General features: G+C 53.2%; 2 long non-coding RNA genes across 12 annotated transcripts in view; one reads left to right on the top strand and one right to left on the bottom strand.

Moving 5' to 3' along the window:
- The first annotated feature begins 717 nt into the window (after positions 1 to 717).
- LOC135578131 (uncharacterized) overlaps positions 718 to 20572 on the top strand; it is a 34571-nt gene continuing 14716 nt past the window's right edge. For 6 of the 11 annotated variants that reach the window (XR_010469467.1, XR_010469460.1, XR_010469463.1 and 3 more), the window contains exons 1-3: positions 11170 to 11298; positions 12425 to 12643; positions 15925 to 19516. This is a non-coding gene — a long non-coding RNA (uncharacterized LOC135578131). Of the gene's footprint in view, positions 954 to 4232; positions 7828 to 11169; positions 11299 to 12424; positions 12644 to 15924; positions 19517 to 20572 lie in introns of those variants that run through there. The other 5 variants (XR_010469462.1, XR_010469465.1, XR_010469458.1 and 2 more) reach the window with 5 other exon arrangements.
- Positions 9113 to 10353, bottom strand: LOC135578128 (uncharacterized). The gene is made up of 3 exons (XR_010469454.1): positions 10212 to 10353; positions 9981 to 10090; positions 9113 to 9780 (listed from the first exon to the last, which is right to left on the bottom strand). It is a non-coding gene; the product is annotated as an uncharacterized LOC135578128 (long non-coding RNA).

The following is a 20572-nucleotide window of genomic DNA, read 5'->3' as shown; positions in this document are numbered from 1 at the left end:
AATTGCCGAGACTTAGAGGGCAAGTCTTGATGTGCTGAGCGGAAGAGTGCAATGGGTCTGTTTGGTTGCCAGGTGGCTTTCTTGACCCATGTGGCCAGTTTATCAAGATTACACTGCACGCCTGAGAGAGTGAGAGAGATCCCCTCCCTCCTTAAATAATGACCGTGACGCTAATGGGATGAAATACTCTTCTCGATCAGCCTGGATGTCAGTCCAGCTCTGTCCCATCTCTGTCCCCCTTCCCCGATACGTCACATCTGTGGGCAGAGCAGTCAGAATGCCCTTGGCTCTCAGACCGGCGCAATTAAAAACATTAGCTCTGTGCTGGGGTGTTATCTCGTGTTTTCAAACTAATTCCAAATAATGACTGTGCGAGCTGTGAAAAAGAAAGGTTTCTCACTCCATGAAGGAAATGAATTCACTTTCAGTCAAACCCACACAATTTCGGGTACGGAGCTCTCAGGGCTCTGTCAGGGCTTTCTTTTCTCTTCTGCCTTCTCTTCCCTTCCCCCCTGCCCGTCCCCTTTCCCTCTCCCTTCCTTCACTCTTCCCTCAAAACCACTTTCCAGGACACAAAACGCAACAGATACAAGTGTTTTTGTTGTTTTTTTTATTTTATTTATTTTATTTTATTTTATTTTATTTTATTTTATTTTATTTATGTTAATTTACTTCATTTTATGTTTTTTCATGTTCTGTTATTCCATGTCATTCCGTTTCTCACTCTTTTTCAGAGCCAATGCTCACAATCCTTAACACAAGCCCACGTGTAGCCAGGAGCAGGCTGATGCATTCTTCAGTTTAGCTTGAACAAACAGCCCTTGCGGGCTGGCAAAGGCAAGTCCCAGAGCTGCAGAGAGCAGCAGCAGGAATGGAGGCCAAGCTTTGCCAGGTTCCTGAAGAGGGAGGACCTTGAGAATGAGGCGCGGGACTGACCATGCACCAAAGAAGAGGTATGTGGTACTGTGGGATCTTTTCCAAAGCATCACATGTAGCGATGGCGAGCAGATGTTTTGCCTTGCACACCTTGTTTGGCTGCTGTGCTTCTTGGGCAGGGTGCACGAGAAGCGCTCTGGTCCCTGCCAGGCGCTGGTGTTGCCCGCAGGGAGAGGTGCCGAGTGGCAGCTGCGAATCCTTCCTGTTCCTGACAGGACACCAGTGGCTGCTCCAAAGCACTGGGTCCCCATGCAACATCTCTGCGTGCTGCTTCCTACATCTGCCTTCTTGGTCTGTAACTTGTTTGGGTTTTGCTTGTTTCTTTCTACCTTGTTTGGTGTTCTGTTTTTGTTGTTGATGTTGTTTCCATTGTTGTTTTGGTTTGTTGGGTTTTGCTAAGTTGGTTTCATTTGGTTGGTTTAGGTCAGCTAATACGAGTTGGTTTTGGTAGGCTTTTTGAGCCTGGTTGTTTGACACCGTATGACGTTGTTGGTAGGTTGTGTGTTGGTAGGTCACTGAAGGCCGGTTGTTTTAGGTTAAGGTTTGTTAAGTTTGGTTCAGGTTGGCGGTCTTAGATTGCTTGTTTCAGGTTTGATGGTTGAGCTTGGTTTCGGTTGGTTAGTTTAGGTGGGTTGGTTTAGCTGTGTGATGTGATTTTCTTACCGCTGATGTGTGTTGTTTAGCTTCGGAGGTTTATTTTTCTTGGTTTTGCTGGGTTCTTTGGTTGGTGCTGTTTTCTGGTGCTTCTTTAGCACTGGTTGCGTTAATTTGGTTGAGGTTTCTGGTTTTACGAGCTTGGTTCAGCTTGTTGCGGTCGTTTGAGGTTGGTTTGAGGCAGGTTCTTTGAGGGTGATTGTGAGAGGCTGGTTGTCGAAGGCTGGTGGGTTCATGTTGCTTGATGTAGGTGATTTTTGGTTGAAGGTGTCTTCCGTTGGTTGTTGTAGGTGGCGTATGTGAAGCTGTTTTCGTTGAGGCCGTTTTCAGTAGATTGGTTTAGGTTTGTTCAGATGACTTTAAGTTGAGACATGGTCGGCTGGTTGGTTATTTTAGGTTGTTTGTTTTCAGTAGGCAGTTTAGGTGGGTTGGTGGGTGTCTGTGTTTTCAGGTAGGTTGGTTTCGGCAGGTTTGGTTTACACTGTTTAAGTTGTTTGAAGGGTTTCTGTTGAGGTTGGTTCAGGTTGTTTGGTTTAGGTTGGTTTATTTCCTTTTTGGTAGGTTGTTTTAGGCAGTGTTATTTACGTTGCATGTTTTGAAGGTGGGTTCCTTCAGGTTGGGGTGGTTTAGATTGGTTGTTGAGGGTGCTTTAGGTGCTTTGGTTAGATTTACATGGTGTTTTGTTGGTTTTAGGTTGTGTCTGGATGGTTTGGATGTGACTGCAATCTCGCTGGGACATGCGTCCCCCCACTAATCACCAGGCTCGATGGGGCTGTTTGTGCTGTTGCAGCAGATGTCCCCGTCCTCCTTCCCTGCTCCACGTGTTTCCCTGCCTTGCTCAAAGAGGACGACCTTCCCCGCTAGAGGCGAACCATTGCTAGGTCAAGGGGATACGGTAGCTGCGCTGTGCTTGAGAACCTCCAAACAAGCTCAGGGTCCATTTGTAGGAGAACCTGGGGTAGTCAAGCTTCCAAGACTGCAGACACATCCAAGTGAGACACTGCATGGGGTAGGGTGGCTGGTGGTTGGAGTTTGGTTGTTGAGGTTTTTTAGGGGGTTTTAGCTTAGTTGTTGAAGTTTAGTTGATTTAGATTGGGTTTGAGCTTGGCGATTGTAGGATGGTTTCAGTGGTTCTATTTGGCTTTGGGTTGTTTGCTTGAGGTCATTTTGGTCAGGTGATGTCTTTTGGTTTCCTATTTTTGAGGTTGGTTTAGATGGGTTGTTTTAGGTAGTTTTATCCTTTATCAGATTGTTTTGAAGTTGTTTGAGATTGTTTAATGGTTGTTTTAGGTTAAGATTGGTTGGTTTTGGTTTGTGCTTGTTTGGTTACAGGTCGCTTAAGGTTGGCTGAGAAATGCCGGTTTATGTAGTTTTAGATTGTTTTAGGTAGGATTTTTTAGATCATTTGGTTTTGGGTAGGTTTGTTTTAGGGTGTTTTGGTTGGTTTCTTTTGTTTGGTTTAGGTAATTTGTTGTAGATTGTTTAAGGTTCTGCTTAGGTTGTTGGTGGCTGATTGAAGTTTTTTAAGGCAGACTGGTTTAGGTTGTTTAAGATTGGTTTAGGTGAGTTGTTCTATGCTGCTTTGGATAGGCTGTTCTAGCTAAGTTTAGGGCCACCTCGGGTGGAGCAGCAGGCGCCCAGCCCAAAAGGCCCAAAGAAGCCGTGGCAAGGGGCCGTGCTCAGCGCTGCAGAGGAAGGCGAAAACACCCCCGGGGACGCTTGCTGTCCCACCTGGGGGGGAAAAAAAGCCTTCCTCCCCCCAGCTGCGGGGCACGAGAGGCCATGTTCCTGGTGCTTGAGCAGCAGGCAGGAACCGAGCCAAAAGGGCCCAGAGGAGCTCTGCAAAGTGGTCATGCTCAATGCTGCAGAGGAAGGCAAAAAACCCCCGGGGACCAGTGCCAATCTGCCCCGGGGGAAAAAATTCCTTCCTGACCCCAGTGCTGGCGATCGGCTGTTTCCCTGAGCATGTGAGCCAGACCTGGCTCCTCGTCCCACAGGCTGCTCACACCTCCCAGGACCTGCCTAAGCCCTAGCCTATCCTACCCTGTCCTACCTTGAGCCGGAGCCATCTCCCGGACTTCCGAGAGTGCCCAAGTGCCTGGTGGGACACCAGTGGGTGTTGCAAGCACAGAAGAAATTCCCTTGGTCTCTCCACCGCTACCCAGTTGAAAAGGATTTCCATCCATGAGCTGAGCTTGGAAGGTGGCCCTGCCCGCAGATCACCTTGCAGTGGAGAACCTCCAGCAGCCTCATGCAAGCTCTTCCTCCTCAGCCCCTGCCCTGTGATTCCACCAGCTCCTCAAGTGCTTCCTGTGGGATGTGTTGGGGCTGCCCCCGGGCCAGCTCTGGCAGTGGACAGGGGACCCGGCTGCTCCTTTTGGTCCTGCTCGGGGCATTGTGAGCGCTGCATTGCCGGGTGCTGGCATTGTGACACGGGGGTGACAGAGCCACGCGTGTGCAGCCCCGCCCACCCCAACTCCGCCCAGCACCTTTGGGAGGAAGCCTTTGGGGTGCTGGCCCCAAATCAGTCCCTGTCATCTACAAGACAGGGGAGTAATCAACCTAACCGTGTCCCTCTTTTGCCAAAACACAGTGTGGATTTGTTGCCAGTCCAGCCTTACTTCCAGTACTTCTTCCTGCAGCCCTGTTACGAATTCCTGACCAAACCTGGGAAGAAGAAACAAAATGCCAGAGATGAGATGACTGAATGCAACAAGAAGACACAGCAGAGATGACGGAGGAAAACAGCAAGAGGGGAAGGAGAGGAGGAGCAGAGGACAGGTAAGCAAACAAGATCCTTGAATCTCACCCCATCCGAGGAGTGATAGAAGGGTTCCCAAAGCCCAGATTCTGAATAAAAAGCATACCTCGTAAGCTTCTCTCTCCACGTCTCTAATTTGCTGCTCGGCCTCAGGTCTGCTCTGACAGTAGGCCACACTTCTCTGCCTCATTTCAGCATCTGGATGCTTCAGAAGAAATGTGTGAGCTGCTGCAATAGCCTTTGCAAGGTTATGAGCCTGAAGAGGGATGGAAAAAGAGGAAGAGGGGGAAAAGCGTTAACGGGGGAAAAAAAAAAAATCAAAGTTTCCCAGTTTTTTGTCAACAAATTTTCCTGCAGCTTCTAGATTCCCAGCTTACTTGTACTGAAGCCACGGTCTCGGCAGATACAATCGTACACTAGATCTGATACAATTCTTCTCAGTTTTACTAACAGATGCATAATGAGGAAATTCTTTTTAATGTTAAAATCTGTTATTGTTGCAGATAGCATAGGTGATGACTTGAAGTTAACAGAAGAGCATTTTTCCCCTCCACTTGCCCTGTTCATGAAGCTGACAAGGCAGAAGCATATACTGTTGCTCCTGTGTGGGATTAGTCTCACAGCAATTACTGAGGCCAGCCTGTGACTGCTGACCAGGAGCCATCACCGCCCGTGTTTACACGGCGTTCGTGTCACTTCTTGGCCCAGCAGCACGCAAGACAATATCCCGATAACGTATCTGCCTGATGGTGTTACAGAGTTCGAGCAAACGGCAGGGACCTGTGTGTGATCTGCCGCAACAGCTTTTGGAAGGTCGTGAGCCTAAACAGGGGTGGGAAGAAGAGGAAAGGAAAGGAAAAGTTAACTGGGAAAAAAAAATCCACGTTTCCCACTTTCTGTCAACAAACTCTCCTGCAGCCTCTCTGTTCCCCAGCTGACATCTAGGGAAGCCACAGTCTCAGCAGATACAATGTTACACTAGAACTGATACAAATCTTTCCTGTTTTCTTACTAGAGGAGCATGTTTTCCTAGGAGCATGTTTGTTTTAATGTCAAAATCTGTTATTGTAGCAGATCGCATCATAATGATTGTAAGTTCAAAAGACGACTTTTTCTCCCTTCCTCCCGTACTGCATTTCTAGTATTTACAGAGGGAGAGAGAAAGGAAAAGGCTGAAGTATTTGTAAAATGTTAAGAAACTCTTCCTTTTTTCAGGCAAGGTGCAGGTCCCACGGTGTCCTTTGGTCTCCGACGTTCTCCAGTGGCGTCCTGTGGTTTCCAGCGGCCTTCTTCAGTCTCCCACGGTCTCCTGCAATCTCCGGCGGTCTCCAGCGGGCTTCTGTGTGCCTGCATTTATAGCTGTTATTGTCTATATGTACATATTTTTCTAAACTCTATTGTCTATAGACACACGTATCGGGAGAAAGGAGGGAGAAAACCCAAGTCTTCATTATTTGCTGAAATGTGAAAACCTTTTTCCTTTTTAAACCAAGACACAGAGCCAATGGTGTCCTGTGGTTTCTAGCGGTGTCCTTCGGTCTCCGACGGTCTCCTGCGGTCTCCGGTGGTCTCGTGTGGGCTTCTGTGTGCACACATTTATCGATTTAATTTTCTATTTTTACATGTCTTTATAAACTATACAGTCTGCATACACGTATATAGGAGAGAAGGAGAGAAAATTTGCCTCCGTTTTTAACGCAAACATTTGTCCAAAGGTGTAAGAACCGTGTCTTTGAATTCCCACAATTCCTTCCAACAGACGTTTTATTTACTTCAAAAGAACCACCTTCAGAGGAGGAATCCCGCCACGGCACTATGGGACGAGGAGCAGGAACAGAGGTGACACAGGACCCATCTCACGTTTGTTTCCACAACTCTCCCCAAGCACAGGATGTTTCGGAAAGATGGACCCAATTGGAAATCACTCTGCGTGTGAAATTGGGACCATGTTTTTTGAAACACCCTGTAGTATTGCTGGAGACACATCCCCTGGTCCCTCTGCTTCCAAATTTGCATGAAGCCTTGTGTCGAGTCCCCAGCTCCATTCAAGAGAGTCTGGTTAGGCACTGGCAAAACCAGTGTTCGTCCTGTACCATGTATGAATCAAAATTTGTCGCACACCATTTTCCCCTTGTAAAAGAAAGGCAAACGAATATCCAAAAAAATCCCCAAACGTATGAAAATGACCAACCGTACATCAGTAAAAAGAAATCAAAATTCAATAAAGAACACTGATGGTCAACAGAAAACGAAGGGACAATCCACCGGGTGCTGATCCAGTGCTCTTTCCCGTGCTGTACTCTTTGCATTTCACTAGTGGCTTCGCGGTTGTTCCTGTCACCTGCCTGCGCTGACTGGCACAGTCCCTGTCACTGCCCCAGCTGGCACTTCATCCCCCTCTGCTGCCGGATGGCACAGCAGCCCTGCAGCTCCGCAGCGAGTCAAGCCCAGCGTTGCATCTCCCTGCCCTGGTCACGGCGAAGGGCTCCTGTGCCCAGCCCGGCAGGGCAGCGGCATCAGGTGCTTGCAAAGGTTGCATTTCACTCCGGGAGCCGAAAGCCGAGTTGTTGGGAGTGACCTGGGAACTCGGCTCGTTTGAGAGCCCAGCCTGCAGCCCCGGGACAGCAGCAGCTGTCTGTCCCTCCTCTGAGAGGCGGGGGCATTTCTGGAGGGAGCGTCACCCTCCGAGGCAGAGGACAGAGCTTATGAAGGCTCGGTGCTTCTGGACTCTGACCCGCCACAGGACGTGCAATGGCCGTGGAAGTGGAAACACCGATTTTCTTTAGTGCTGTAGTGTGAAGAATGCAAAACGTGTTTGAAGAGACAGTGCTTTTTTGGCTCCAAGCCAATTCTAGGGATGTTCAAGCGTTTCCGGAAACGGGTGTTCTTGCAACAACCTTCTTGTGAATTAATGAGAAAATAGGGTGGGAAAAAAATCAGCACATCAAGTAGCTGTGACACACAGCACGGAAAAGTCTCCACCGGCCAGCCCACGCACAAGAAAAAGCCCGATGGAAGGGCGGGGTGGCACATCGGGGCCACCGGGCTGTCGGCAGCGGTTGTAGCGGCGGCAGCTCCAGGAGGCTGCCCGGCTGGAGAAGAAGGGACAGGGGGCGGGAAGAGTTTCTCGTCCAACTCTCTCTCGGGAGCAGCCAAACCGCGCGACTCCCGCTCGTTCCCGCGTTTACGGGAACACGGGGCGGGGCCGAGGAGCGACGGCTCCGCCATCCGCTCGTCGGGGCTGCTGGGTCGGTCTTTGCGGGAGGCGGCTCTCCCGGTGCCCGGGCGGGGCTGCGCTGGGGTCCGTCTTGTGCCCGGCGGGCGGGCGGGGAGGGCGAGGCCGCTTGTGGGCACGCGTGGGTGCGCGGCCGGCGCCGCCGCTTGGCGGGCAGCTGGAGCGGGGGCAGCGGGTGTGTCCGCCGGGTCCGGCGGTGTCGGACGGTACGGAAAAATGCCGTAGAAGATGGTTGAGACTTGTGAGTATTATTTCTGCTTGTTGTTGCTGTTTAATCTTTTGTTTGCTGAGGGAAAACTTGCTGTAAGATCTGTGAGCAAAACGTGCTTTTGGAATATTTGCCAGCTGAGTGGTGTCTCCCTTGGACTTCATCTCTAGGGGGTGATCGGTTCAGGGCAGCCATGCCCTTCTCCCCCCTCCCATCTCCCACCTCCCTCACCCCCCGTCCACCCTCCCTCCCCGTCTCCCCCCTCCCGCCTCTCTCCCCCCTCCCCGTCTCCCCCCTCCCGCCTCTCTCCCCCCTCCCCGTCTCCCCTCTCCCGCCTCTCTCCCCCCTCCCCGTCTCCCCTCTCCCGCCTCTCTCCCCTCCCGCCTCTCTCCCCCCTCCCCGTCTCCCCTCTCCCGCCTCTCTCCCCCCTCCCCGTCTCCCCCCTCCCGCCTCTCTCCCCTCTCCCCGTCTCCCCCCTCCCGCCTCTCTCCCCCCTCCCCGTCTCCCCTCTCCCGCCTCTCTCCCCGTCTCCCCCCTCCCGCCTCTCTCCCCCCTCCCCGTCTCCCCCCTCCCCGTCTCCCCCCTCCCCGTCTCCCCCCTCCCCGTCTCCCCCCTCCCGCCTCTCTCCCCTCTCCCCGTCTCCCCCCTCCCGCCTCTCTCCCCTCTCCCCGTGTCCCCCCTCCCCCCTCCCGCCTCTCTCCCCGTCTCCCCCCTCCCGCCTCTCTCCCCCCTCCCGCCTCTCTCCCCCCTCCCGCCTCTCCCCCCCCTCCCGCCTCTCCCCCCTCCCCCCTCCCGCCGCTCTCCCCCCTCCCGCCTCTCTCCCCCCTCCCGCCTCTCTCCCCCCTCCCGCCTCTCTCCCCCCTCCCCGTCTCCCCTCTCCCGCCTCTCTCCCCCCTCCCCGTCTCCCCTCTCCCGCCTCTCTCCCCCCTCCCCGTCTCCCCTCTCCCGCCTCTCTCCCCCCCTCCCCGTCTCCCCTCTCCCGCCTCTCTCCCCTCCCGCCTCTCTCCCCCCTCCCCGTCTCCCCTCTCCCGCCTCTCTCCCCCCTCCCCGTCTCCCCTCTCCCGCCTCTCTCCCCCCTCCCGCCTCTCTCCCCCCTCCCCGTCTCCCCTCTCCCGCCTCTCTCCCCCCTCCCGCCTCTCTCCCCCCTCCCGCCTCTCTCCCCCCTCCCGCCTCTCTCCCCCCTCCCGCCTCTCTCCCCCCTCCCGCCTCTCTCCCCCCTCCCGCCTCTCTCCCCCCTCCCCAACCTCCACCCGCCTCTCCCTTACTCCCCCCCACTTCCCGACTCCAAAACACTTTCAACGACACAAAACACAAGGGATACAAGTGTTTAGTTTCAGTTTATTTTAGCTTCTTGAAGGCGGGTTAGTTCCTTGCACTTCTTTAAGGTTGGTTTAGGCGATTAGTTCTATGCTGCTTTGGATAGGCTATTCTAGCTAAGTTTAGGGCCACCTCGTGGAGCAGCAGGCGCCCAGCCCAAATGGCCCAAAGAAGCCGTGGCAAGGGGCCGTGCTCAGCGCTGCAGAGGAAAGCAAAAAACCCCCGGAGACGCTTGCTGTCCCACCTCGGGGGGAAAAAAAAGCCTTCCTCCCCCCAGCTGCGGGGCACGAGAGGCCATCTTCCTGGTGCTTGAGCAGCAGGCAGGAACCGAGCCAAAAGGGCCCAGAGGAGCTCTGCAAAGTGGTCATGCTCAGTGCTGCAGAGGAAGGCAAAAAACCCCCGGGGACCAGTGCCAATCTGCCCCGGGGGAAAAAATTCCTTCCTGACCCCAGTGCTGGCGATCGGCTGTTCCCTGAGCATGTGAGCCAGACCTGGCTCCTCGTCCCATGCACAGGCTGCTCACGCCCCCCAGGACCTGCCCAAGCCCTAGCCTATCCTACCCTGTCCTACCTTGAGCCGGAGCCATCTCCCGGACTGCCGAGAGTGCCCAAATGCCTCTGACCTTCAAAATCTCCTTCCGGTAGTCCTGTCAAGAATTCCTGACCAAACCTGGGAAAAAAACCAAAATGCCAGAGATGAGAGTTAGTGAATGCAACAAGAAGACACAACAGAGATGATGGAGGAAAACAGCAAGAGGGGGGGGAGAGGAGGAGCAGAGAACACACAAGTAAAGGAGACCCTTGCATCTCACCCAATCAGAGGAGTAAGAGAAGGGTTCCGAAAGACCAGGCTCTGAATAACAAGCATACCTCGTCAGGTTTTGTCTCCAAGTCTCCACACTTCTCCTTTTATAAGGCAAGGTGCAGATCCCACGGTGTCCTTCTGTCCCCGACGGTCTCTGGCGGTCTCCAGCGGGCTTCTGTGCACACACACATCCACCTAGCTTTTATTTTCTATATCTACATATTTCTATTAACTCTATAGTCTGCATACAGGGAGAAGGAAAGGAAAAGTCTGAATGATTTGTGCAATGTGAAAACCTTTTGCCTTGAAGGCAAGCTCCAGCGCTGTCCTCGGGTGTCCTGGCGTCTGTGGCGCTGTCCCCCGCTGTGTGGTGGCTCCTGAGGACTCCTCCCGGTGCTCTGGGGCTGCCGAGCAGAAGATGGCAGCGACCCTCCTCGCCTCTTCCCCAGGCCCCAGGGCAGAGGAGATGCCCCGGCATGAGGGCCGGGGGTGCGGGCTGGGAAGCCGGGCTCACCTGTGGCTCCAGAGCGGCTGCTGGTCCGGCCCATCCCCCGGAGGTGGCTAGTGGCGGCTGCGGGGGCGGCGCCGCTTGCGGCCAGGCGCCTGTTTGGGGGCTCTGGGAGAGCCCCCGGCCGTCCTGCGGCGCTTAGGGCACTGCGGCGCCGGAGGCGGTCCGGCCATGCTGGTGCTGGGCCCCAGCAGCCCTGCCTGAGGCGGATCCACCTCCATCGCCTCCTCCTCCTGCCGAGGCGGATCCACCTCCATGGGCTCCGCCTCTTCCCGGGGTGGGTCAATCTCCATGGGCTCCTCCTGCCTGTGGGCGGTGCTGCTGCTCCCGCCAGGCAGCCGCCGTTTGGGCGGCGGAGCCATCCCAGGGGGTCCCTGAGCCTCCTCTCTCTTCTTCGCGTCGATCCGGCGCTGTCGTCTGCGGCCTCTTCTCTCGGAGCGATGGCGCAGCTGGCACAGCTGTGCTCCAACTGCCATCACAGAGGCTCGTGGCGTCCCCAACGGCCGCTGCGGTGGCCGGCATGGCGGCCCCCGGGGCCACGAGGCCCCATTGCGGGGCCATTTTGCTCTGCAGCCCTGTCAGTGCTTAGATTTGGTTTGCCTCTGCTGGAACCGACTCATCGGCCTTTTGTCTTCAGCAAAGAGCAAGAGCTGCAGATCTTTGGACAAGGTGTCTTAGCAGCACGACCAACCCGGTCGCTGTATTGCAGAATTGTACTATGCTGAGGGATTCTGATCTTTCTTTAGTGCTGTAGTGTGAAGAATGCAAAACGTGTTTGAAGAGACAGGGCTTTTGTGGCTCCAAGCCACTTCTATGGATGGTCAAGCGTTTCCAGAAATCCTTCTTGCAACAGCCCTCTTGTGAGTCACAGACTTGTGAGTATTATTTCTGCTTGTTGCTGCTGTTTAATCTTTTGTTTGCCGAGGGAAAACTTGCTGTAAGATCTGTGAGCAAAACGTGTTTTTGGAATATTTGCCGGCTGAGTGGTGTCTCCCTCGGGCTTCATCTCTAGGGGTGATCGGTTCAGGGCAGCCGTGCCACAGAGTAGCAGTTGCACGACTGATACTTGTAACGGGGTTCCTCGTGGGTCGCCTTTATTTTGCGTGGGTTGCGTGTTGAACTGCTGGGTAGTTAGTTTGGTTTGACATTTCCTGAAGGTCTAGGCAAAGATTAAAAGAAGGAGCGGACTTAAAGAGAAGTATGTATTATTTTGTCATGCCATGTTGCTGTTTGAAACCTGGGTTGATTATTGGTGATATTCAAGGAATTGCCGAGACTTAGAGGGCAAGTCTTGATGTGCTGAGCGGAAGAGTGCAATGGGTCTGTTTGGTTGCCAGGTGGCTTTCTTGACCCATGTGGCCAGTTTATCAAGATTACACTGCACGCCTGAGAGAGTGAGAGAGATCCCCTCCCTCCTTAAATAATGACCGTGACGCTAATGGGATGAAATACTCTTCTCGATCAGCCTGGATGTCAGTCCAGCTCTGTCCCATCTCTGTCCCCCTTCCCCGATACGTCACATCTGTGGGCAGAGCAGTCAGAATGCCCTTGGCTCTCAGACCGGCGCAATTAAAAACATTAGCTCTGTGCTGGGGTGTTATCTCGTGTTTTCAAACTAATTCCAAATAATGACTGTGCGAGCTGTGAAAAAGAAAGGTTTCTCACTCCATGAAGGAAATGAATTCACTTTCAGTCAAACCCACACAATTTCGGGTACGGAGCTCTCAGGGCTCTGTCAGGGCTTTCTTTTCTCTTCTGCCTTCTCTTCCCTTCCCCCCTGCCCGTCCCCTTTCCCTCTCCCTTCCTTCACTCTTCCCTCAAAACCACTTTCCAGGACACAAAACGCAACAGATACAAGTGTTTTTGTTGTTTTTTTTATTTTATTTTATTTTATTTTATTTTATTTTATTTTATTTTATTTTATTTATGTTAATTTACTTCATTTTATGTTTTTTCATGTTCTGTTATTCCATGTCATTTCCGTTTCTCACTCTTTTTCAGAGCCAATGCTCACAATCCTTAACACAAGCCCACGTGTAGCCAGGAGCAGGCTGATGCATTCTTCAGTTTAGCTCGAACAAACAGCCCTTGCGGGCTGGCAAAGGCAAGTCCCAGAGCTGCAGAGAGCAGCAGCAGGAATGGAGGCCAAGCTTTGCCAGGTTCCTGAAGAGGGAGGACCTTGAGAATGAGGCGCGGGACTGACCATGCACCAAAGAAGAGGTATGTGGTACTGTGGGATCTTTTCCAAAGCATCACATGTAGCGATGGCGAGCAGATGTTTTGCCTTGCACACCTTGTTTGGCTGCTGTGCTTTTTGGGCAGGGTGCACGAGAAGCGCTCTGGTCCCTGCCAGGCGCTGGTGTTGCCCGCAGGGAGAGGTGCCGAGTGGCAGCTGCGAATCCTTCCTGTTCCTGACAGGACACCAGTGGCTGCTCCAAAGCACTGGGTCCCCATGCAACATCTCTGCGTGCTGCTTCCTACATCTGCCTTCTTGGTCTGTAACTTGTTTGGGTTTTGCTTGTTTCTTTCTACCTTGTTTGGTGTTCTGTTTTTGTTGTTGATGTTGTTTCCATTGTTGTTTTGGTTTTGTTGGGTTTTGCTAAGTTGGTTTCATTTGGTTGGTTTAGGTCAGCTAATACGAGTTGGTTTTGGTAGGCTTTTTGAGCCTGGTTGTTTGACACCGTATGACGTTGTTGGTAGGTTGTGTGTTGGTAGGTCACTGAAGGCCGGTTGTTTTAGGTTAAGGTTTGTTAAGTTTGGTTGAGGTAGGGGGTCTTAGATTGCTTGTTTCAGGTTTGATGGTTGAGCTTGGTTTCGGTTGGTTAGTTTAGGTGGGTTGGTTTAGGCTGTGTGATGTGATTTTCTTACCGCTGATGTGTGTTGTTTAGCTTCGGAGGTTTATTTTTCTTGGTTTTGCTGGGTTCTTTGGTTGGTGCTGTTTTCTGGTGCTTCTTTAGCACTGGTTGCGTTAATTTGGTTGAGGTTTCTGGTTTTACGAGCTTGGTTCAGCTTGTTGCGGTCGTTTGAGGTTGGTTTGAGGCAGGTTCTTTGAGGGTGATTGTGAGAGGCTGGTTGTCGAAGGCTGGTGGGTTCATGTTGCTTGATGTAGGTGATTTTTGGTTGAAGGTGTCTTCCGTTGGTTGTTGTAGGTGGCGTATGTGAAGCTGTTTTCGTTGAGGCCGTTTTCAGTAGATTGGTTTAGGTTTGTTCAGATGACTTTAAGTTGAGACATGGTCGGCTGGTTGGTTATTTTAGGTTGTTTGTTTTCAGTAGGCAGTTTAGGTGGGTTGGTGGGTGTCTGTGTTTTCAGGTAGGTTGGTTTCGGCAGGTTTGGTTTACACTGTTTAAGTTGTTTGAAGGGTTTCTGTTGAGGTTGGTTCAGGTTGTTTGGTTTAGGTTGGTTTATTTCCTTTTTGGTAGGTTGTTTTAGGCAGTGTTATTTACGTTGCATGTTTTGAAGGTGGGTTCCTTCAGGTTGGGGTGGTTTAGATTGGTTGTTGAGGGTGCTTTAGGTGCTTTGGTTAGATTTACATGGTGTTTTGTTGGTTTTAGGTTGTGTCTGGATGGTTTGGATGTGACTGCAATCTCGCTGGGACATGCGTCCCCCCACTAATCACCAGGCTCGATGGGGCTGTTTGTGCTGTTGCAGCAGATGTCCCCGTCCTCCTTCCCTGCTCCACGTGTTTCCCTGCCTTGCTCAAAGAGGACGACCTTCCCCGCTAGAGGCGAACCATTGCTAGGTCAAGGGGATACGGTAGCTGCGCTGTGCTTGAGAACCTCCAAACAAGCTCAGGGTCCATTTGTAGGAGAACCTGGGGTAGTCAAGCTTCCAAGACTGCAGACACATCCAAGTGAGACACTGCATGGGGTAGGGTGGCTGGTGGTTGGAGTTTGGTTGTTGAGGTTTTTTAGGGGGTTTTAGCTTAGTTGTTGAAGTTTAGTTGATTTAGATTGGGTTTGAGCTTGGCGATTGTAGGATGGTTTCAGTGGTTCTATTTGGCTTTGGGTTGTTTGCTTGAGGTCATTTTGGTCAGGTGATGTCTTTTGGTTTCCTATTTTTGAGGTTGGTTTAGATGGGTTGTTTTAGGTAGTTTTATCCTTTATCAGATTGTTTTGAAGTTGTTTGAGATTGTTTAATGGTTGTTTTAGGTTAAGATTGGTTGGTTTTGGTTTGTTTAGCTTGTTTGGTTACAGGTCGCTTAAGGTTGGCTGAGAAATGCCGGTTTATGTAGTTTTAGATTGTTTTAGGTAGGATTTTTTAGATCATTTGGTTTTGGGTAGGTTTGTTTTAGGGTGTTTTGGTTGGTTTCTTTTGTTTGGTTTAGGTAATTTGTTGTAGATTGTTTAAGGTTCTGCTTAGGTTGTTGGTGGCTGATTGAAGTTTTTTAAGGCAGACTGGTTTAGGTTGTTTAAGATTGGTTTAGGTGAGTTGTTCTATGCTGCTTTGGATAGGCTGTTCTAGCTAAGTTTAGGGCCACCTCGTGGAGCAGCAGGCGCCCAGCCCAAAAGGCCCAAAGAAGCCGTGGCAAGGGGCCGTGCTCAGCGCTGCAGAGGAAGGCGAAAAACCCCCGGAGACGCTTGCTGTCCCACCTGGGGGGGAAAAAAAGCCTTCCTCCCCCCAGCTGCGGGGCACGAGAGGCCATGTTCCTGGTGCTTGAGCAGCAGGCAGGAACCGAGCCAAAAGGGCCCAGAGGAGCTCTGCAAAGTGGTCATGCTCAATGCTGCAGAGGAAGGCAAAAAACCCCCGGGGACCAGTGCCAATCTGCCCCGGGGGAAAAAATTCCTTCCTGACCCCAGTGCTGGCGATCGGCTGTTCCCTGAGCATGTGAGCCAGACCTGGCTCCTCGTCCCACAGGCTGCTCACACCTCCCAGGACCTGCCTAAGCCCTAGCCTATCCTACCCTGTCCTACCTTGAGCCGGAGCCATCTCCCGGACTTCCGAGAGTGCCCAAGTGCCTGGTGGGACACCAGTGGGTGTTGCAAGCACAGAAGAAATTCCCTTGGTCTCTCCACCGCTACCCAGTTGAAAAGGATTTCCATCCATGAGCTGAGCTTGGAAGGTGGCCCTGCCCGCAGATCACCTTGCAGTGGAGAACCTCCAGCAGCCTCATGCAAGCTCTTCCTCCCTCAGCCCCTGCCCTGTGATTCCACCAGCTCCTCAAGTGCTTCCTGTGGGATGTGTTGCGGCTGCCCCCGGGCCAGCTCTGGCAGTGGACAGGGGACCCGGCTGCTCCTTTTGGTCCTGCTCGGGGCATTGTGAGCGCTGCATTGCCGGGTGCTGGCATTGTGACACGGGGGTGACAGAGCCACGCGTGTGCAGCCCCGCCCACCCCAACTCCGCCCAGCACCTTTGGGAGGAAGCCTTTGGGGTGCTGGCCCCAAATCAGTCCCTGTCATCTACAAGACAGGGGAGTAATCAACCTAACCGTGTCCCTCTTTTGCCAAAACACAGTGTGGATTTGTTGCCAGTCCAGCCTTACTTCCAGTACTTCTTCCTGCAGCCCTGTTACGAATTCCTGACCAAACCTGGGAAGAAGAAACAAAATGCCAGAGATGAGATGACTGAATGCAACAAGAAGACACAGCAGAGATGACGGAGGAAAACAGCAAGAGGGGAAGGAGAGGAGGAGCAGAGGACAGGTAAGCAAACAAGATCCTTGAATCTCACCCCATCCGAGGAGTGATAGAAGGGTTCCCAAAGCCCAGATTCTGAATAAAAAGCATACCTCGTAAGCTTCTCTCTCCACGTCTCTAATTTGCTGCTCGGCCTCAGGTCTGCTCTGACAGTAGGCCACACTTCTCTGCCTCATTTCAGCATCTGGATGCTTCAGAAGAAATGTGTGAGCTGCTGCAATAGCCTTTGCAAGGTTATGAGCCTGAAGAGGGATGGGAAAAAGAGGAAGAGGGGGAAAAGCGTTAACGGGGGAAAAAAAAAAATCAAAGTTTCCCAGTTTTTGTCAACAAATTTTCCTGCAGCTTCTAGATTCCCAGCTTACTTGTACTGAAGCCACGGTCTCGGCAGATACAATCGTACACTAGATCTGATACAATTCTTCTCAGTTTTACTAACAGATGCATAATGAGGAAATTCTTTTTAATGTTAAAATCTGTTATTGTTGCAGATAGCATAGGTGATGACTTGAAGTTAACAGAAGAGCATTTTTCCCCTCCACTTGCCCTGTTCATGAAGCTGACAAGGCAGAAGCATATACTGTTGCTCCTGTGTGGGATTAGTCTCACAGCAATTACTGAGGCCAGCCTGTGACTGCTGACCAGGAGCCATCACCGCCCGTGTTTACACGGCGTTCGTGTCACTTCTTGGCCCAGCAGCACGCAAGACAATATCCCGATAACGTATCTGCCTGATGGTGTTACAGAGTTCGAGCAAACGGCAGGGACCTGTGTGTGATCTGCCGCAACAGCTTTTGGAAGGTCGTGAGCCTAAACAGGGGTGGGAAGAAGAGGAAAGGGAAAGGAAAAGTTAACTGGGAAAAAAAAATCCACGTTTCCCACTTTCTGTCAACAAACTCTCCTGCAGCCTCTCTGTTCCCCAGCTGACATCTAGGGAAGCCACAGTCTCAGCAGATACAATGTTACACTAGAACTGATACAAATCTTTCCTGTTTTCTTACTAGAGGAGCATGTTTTCCTAGGAGCATGTTTGTTTTAATGTCAAAATCTGTTATTGTAGCAGATCGCATCATAATGATTGTAAGTTCAAAAGACGACTTTTTCTCCCTTCCTCCCGTACTGCATTTCTAGTATTTACAGAGGGAGAGAGAAAGGAAAAGGCTGAAGTATTTGTAAAATGTTAAGAAACTCTTCCTTTTTTCAGGCAAGGTGCAGGTCCCACGGTGTCCTTTGGTCTCCGACGTTCTCCAGTGGCGTCCTGTGGTTTCCAGCGGCCTTCTTCAGTCTCCCACGGTCTCCTGCAATCTCCGGCGGTCTCCAGCGGGCTTCTGTGTGCATGCATTTATAGCTGTTATTGTCTGTATGTACATATTTTTCTAAACTCTATTGTCCATAGACACACGTATAGGGAGAAGGAGGGAGAAAACCCAAGTCTTCATTATTTGCTGAAATGTGAAAACCTTTTTCCTTTTTAAACCAAGACACAGAGCCAATGGTGTCCTGTGGTTTCTAGCGGTGTCCTTCGGTCTCCGACGGTCTCCTGCGGTCTCCGGTGGTCTCGTGTGGGCTTCTGTGTGCACACATTTATCGATTTAATTTTCTATTTTTACATGTCTTTATAAACTATACAGTCTGCATACACGTATATAGGGAGAAGGAGAGAAAATTTGCCTCCGTTTTTAACGCAAACATTTGTCCAAAGGTGTAAGAACCGTGTCTTTGAATTCCCACAATTCCTTCCAACAGACGTTTTATTTACTTCAAAAGAACCACCTTCAGAGGAGGAATCCCGCCACGGCACTATGGGACGAGGAGCAGGAACAGAGGTGACACAGGACCCATCTCACGTTTGTTTCCACAACTCTCCCCAAGCACAGGATGTTTCGGAAAGATGGACCCAATTGGAAATCACTCTGCGTGTGAAATTGGGACCATGTTTTTGAAACACCCTGTAGTATTGCTGGAGACACATCCCCTGGTCCCTCTGCTTCCAAATTTGCATGAAGCCTTGTGTCGAGTCCCCAGCTCCATTCAAGAGAGTCTGGTTAGGCACTGGCAAAACCAGTGTTCGTCCTGTACCATGTATGAATCAAAATTTGTCGCACACCATTTTCCCCTTGTAAAAGAAAGGAAAACGAATATCCAAAAAATCCCCAAACGTATGAAAATGACCAACCGTACATCAGTAAAAAGAAATCAATAATTCAATAAAGAACACTGATGGTCAACAGAAAACGAAGGGACAATCCACCGGGTGCTGATCCAGTGCTCTTTCCCGTGCTGTACTCTTTGCATTTCACTAGTGGCTTCGCGGTTGTTCCTGTCACCTGCCTGCGCTGACTGGCACAGTCCCTGTCACTGCCCCAGCTGGCACTTCATCCCCCTCTGCTGCCGGATGGCACAGCAGCCCTGCAGCTCCGCAGCGAGTCAAGCCCAGCGTTGCATCTCCCTGCCCTGGTCACGGCGAAGGGCTCCTGTGCCCAGCCCGGCAGGGCAGCGGCATCAGGTGCTTGCAAAGGTTGCATTTCGCTCCAGGAGCCGAAAGCCGAGTTGTTGGGAGTGACCTGGGAACTCGGCTCGTTTGAGAGCCCAGCCTGCAGCCCCGGGACAGCAGCAGCTGTCTGTCCCTCCTCTGAGAGGCGGGGGCATTTCTAGAGGGAGCGTCACCCTCCGAGGCAGAGGACAGAGCTTATGAAGGCTCGGTGCTTCTGGACTCTGACCCGCCACAGGACGTGCAATGGCCGTGGAAGTGGAAACACCGATTTTCTTTAGTGCTGTAGTGTGAAGAATGCAAAACGTGTTTGAAGAGACAGTGCTTTTTTGGCTCCAAGCCAATTCTAGGGATGTTCAAGCGTTTCCGGAAACGGGTGTTCTTGCAACAACCTTCTTGTGAGTTAATGAGAAAATAGGGTGGGAAAAAAATCAGCACATCAAGTAGCTGTGACACACAGCACGGAAAAGTCTCCACCGGCCAGCCCACGCACAAGAAAAAGCCCGATGGAAGGGCGGGGTGGCACATCGGGGCCACCGGGCTGTCGGCAGCGGTTGTAGCGGCGGCAGCTCCAGGAGGCTGCCCGGCTGGAGAAGAAGGGACAGGGGGCGGGAAGAGTTTCTCGTCCAACTCTCTCTCGGGAGCAGCCAAACCGCGCGACTCCCGCTCGTTCCCGCGTTTACGGGAACACGGGGCGGGGCCGAGGAGCGACGGCTCCGCCATCCGCTCGTCGGGGCTGCTGGGTCGGTCTTTGCGGGAGGCGGCTCTCCCGGTGCCCGGGCGGGGCTGCGCTGGGGTCCGTCTTGTGCCCGGCGGGCGGGCGGGGAGGGCGAGGCCGCTTGTGGGCACGCGTGGGTGCGCGGCCGGCGCCGCCGCTTGGCGGGCAGCTGGAGCGGGGGCAGCGGGTGTGTCCGCCGGGTCCGGCGGTGTCGGACGGTACGGAAAAATGCCGTAGAAGATGGTTGAGACTTGTGAGTATTATTTCTGCTTGTTGTTGCTGTTTAATCTTTTGTTTGCTGAGGGAAAACTTGCTGTAAGATCTGTGAGCAAAACGTGCTTTTGGAATATTTGCCAGCTGAGTGGTGTCTCCCTTGGACTTCATCTCTAGGGGGTGATCGGTTCAGGGCAGCCATGCCCTTCTCCCCCCTCCCATCTCCCACCTCCCTCACCCCCGTCCACCCTCCCTCCCCGTCTCCCCCCTCCCGCCTCTCTCCCCTCTCCCCGTGTCCCCCCTCCCGCCTCTCTCCCCCCTCCCGCCTCTCTCCCCCCTCCCCGTGTCCCCCCTCCCGCCTCTCTCCCCCCTCCCCGTCTCCCCCCTCCCGCCTCTCTCCCCCCTCCCCGTCTCCCCCCTCCCGCCTCTCTCCCCCCTCCCGCCTCTCTCCCCCCTCCCCGTCTCCCCCCTCCCGCCTCTCTCCCCCCTCCCGCCTCTCTCCCCCCTCCCCGTCTCCCCCCTCCCGCCTCTCTCCCCCCTCCCGCCTCTCTCCCCCCTCCCGCCTCTCTCCCCCCTCCCCGTGTCCCCCCTCCCGCCTCTCTCCCCCCTCCCCGTGTCCCCCCTCCCGCCTCCCTCCCCCCTCCCGCCTCTCTCCCCCCTCCCGCCTCTCTCCCCCCTCCCGCCTCTCTCCCCCCTCCCGCCTCTCTCCCCCCTCCCGCCTCTCTCCCCCCTCCCGCCTCTCTCCCCCCTCCCGCCTCTCTCCCCCCTCCCGCCTCTCTCCCCCCTCCCGCCTCTCTCCCCCCTCCCGCCTCTCTCCCCCCTCCCGCCTCTCTCCCCCCTCCCGCCTCTCTCCCCCCTCCCGCCTCTCTCCCCCCTCCCGCCTCTCTCCCCCCTCCCGCCTCTCTCCCCCCTCCCGCCTCTCTCCCCCCTCCCGCCTCTCTCCCCCCTCCCGCCTCTCTCCCCTCTCCCGCCTCTCTCCCCTCTCCCGCCTCTCTCCCCTCTCCCGCCTCTCTCCCCTCTCCCGCCTCTCTCCCCTCTCCCGCCTCTCTCCCCTCTCCCCTCTCCCCGTCTCCCCTCTCCCCGTCTCCCCCTCTCC

The sequence above is a fragment of the Columba livia genome, unplaced genomic scaffold (genome assembly GCF_036013475.1).
Source record: "Columba livia isolate bColLiv1 breed racing homer unplaced genomic scaffold, bColLiv1.pat.W.v2 Scaffold_745, whole genome shotgun sequence".
Classification (NCBI taxonomy): domain Eukaryota; kingdom Metazoa; phylum Chordata; class Aves; order Columbiformes; family Columbidae; genus Columba; species Columba livia.
This window is presented reverse-complemented; position numbering and strand designations above follow the sequence as displayed.